Below are 2,500 nucleotides of genomic sequence, written 5' to 3' on the forward strand. Positions count from 1 at the left end.
ATCTGGTATAGACCAACCTTCATAAAACTTTTGTTTTCCAACATTTTCCCTTTACCTAATATCTTAGGATTCAAAAACACTGGTTGATTTAGTACTAATTCAGGCAAATTACACTTATAAGACACCTGCGGCAGAAATTCAGCCCAAGCTTGGAAGACTTCTTTATAGAATTGTGGCATATCCTTTATCATGGACTCCTTTAAACACATAAAAAGATTACTCTGGTTACATGTCCCAAACTTCTCCAAACAATCCTTCATACAATATTTCCAACCATATATTTCTTTACTATATAAATATTTCTTAACAATTTTAAGCCGTAATGCTTTTCTCTTTACATCCAAGTCCATCAATTTCAAGCCTCCCTCCTTGATATCTGCAATCAGTACCTTTTTTGAGATCCTTACATTTTTCCCTCCCCACAAGAAATCTACTACAATGGAGTTTGCATCTTTTAAAACCCACTCTGGCATGTCCAGCACACTCAGTGAATGAACAAATCTTGACATTAACAATACATTGATAACAGTGACTTTCCCTTTCAGTGTAAGACCTCTTAATTTCCAGTAGCTCACAATTCGCCTTATCTTCTGTAGGACTACCGACCAAGAAACATCCCTCGCCTTACTATCTTCAATACCTATATTAACCCCCAGTACTTTAATATAATCCTTAACAGCTTTAAAAGGAATACCACACTCAGATATTTTATTTTCCCCAAAGAACATGATTTCAGACTTTTCAACATTAATTTTTGCCCCAGCCGCTCTACCATATGTATTCATGTGCTCCATTATCCTCGTTATACTATCCATATCCCTCACAGTAAATGTAGTATCATCTGCATATTGATGAATTAAGCTGACCCCGTCTCCTGCGAATTTGATAGACTTCAGCTCCTTATCTGCTTTTATTAAAGTTGCCAGAGGCTCAACAGTTATACAATAGAGCAGGGCAGACAAAGGGCAACCCTGCCTTATGGACCTCTCTACAACAAACTCATCTGTTATCAAACCATTACACTTCACCACACTATGTGCACTATTATAAAGCAGCTTTATCCACGATCTAAATCTACCCCCAAATCCGAACGTTTCCAAAGCTTTCTCCAAAAATGTATGCTCCACCCTATCAAAAGCTTTATTTAAGTCCAAACTTAACAGAATGCCTCCTTCTTTCTTCATATAAAAAACAACATCTCTAATTGTACTTATAATATCAGCAATATCTCTCCCAGGTATACTATAAGCCTGTGTTGGGGCAACAATACTCCCTATTACCTTTTTTAGCCTATTCGCTAGAATTTTTGCCAATATTTTGTAATCAGTATTTAAGAGACTAATTGGTCTATAATTTTCTAATCTTAATCTACTCCCTTTATTTTTAAATAAAATGCTTAACACTCCTGCAACCATTGTCTTAGGCACATCCTGCTTTTCTTCCATATACTGATATAGCTCTAACAATATTGGCCCTAGAACATCCCTAAAAGTTCTATAAAACTCAGCAGTTAGGCCATCTGAGCCTGGGCTCTTATTAATGTTTAGACTGGAGATTGCCTCATTGATTTCCAACATAGAGATATCATTATCACAGAGCATCCTGTCTATATCTGACAATCTAGCACTAACTGTACTTAACACCTTTCCCATACATTCCATATTTACCCCTTCTTTCTTGAATAGTGACCTATAAAAGGATTCAACAGTATCCAAAATCCCTACCAAATCACTCACTTTTTTACCCTTCCCATCTTCCAACTCGGTAATACAGATTTTTCTCTGATTTTGCCTCTCCATGCCCAAAAAAAAGGACGTGCATTTCTCACCCTCTAAGGCATACTTCACCCTACTTCTTACAATAGCTCCCTTACATCTTTTAATTTCATGTTTATTCAAATCAGCCTTAAATTTTACATAATTTGTCAAATCATGATTTGGATCACTGCTTATCTGTTCCAGTTCTACAGAAATTTTATTTTGCAGATCTTTGTAATCCCTCCTCTCCATGCTATTCTTTTCCTTTGCATGTTTAATACTCAGCATCTTCATTTTCAGCTTTAAACCCTCCCACTTTACACACACATTTTCAAAGCCTAGCTTTCTTCCCCATTCAGATTTTATACACTCATAGATCTTAGCCCTATAATTAACATCATTTAATAAACTTGCATTGAAACACCAGAGCCCCCCACCTTTGTGTTGCATTCTTTGACCCACTTGAAATTCCAGGACTGCATGGTCACTAAATGCTATGAACTTATAAGTTATATTTTTAATACACTGAACTATGTTCTGCCTCACCAGACAAAGATCAATTCTGCTTTGTTTTAAAGAATTGAGCACAATCTGTCTTCTTGAATACCCTCTTTTATCAGGGTTTTCTAATCTCCAGAGATCAACCAGGTTCACTTTATTCATTAGGTTTATAAGTTCAATCCTTGATGAGTCCCTTCTGTAGCTCATATCATTTGCAGCATCCATTCTACTGCACCAAACAT

This window comes from Carassius gibelio, chromosome B22 (assembly GCF_023724105.1).
Source record: "Carassius gibelio isolate Cgi1373 ecotype wild population from Czech Republic chromosome B22, carGib1.2-hapl.c, whole genome shotgun sequence".
NCBI lineage: Eukaryota > Metazoa > Chordata > Actinopteri > Cypriniformes > Cyprinidae > Carassius > Carassius gibelio.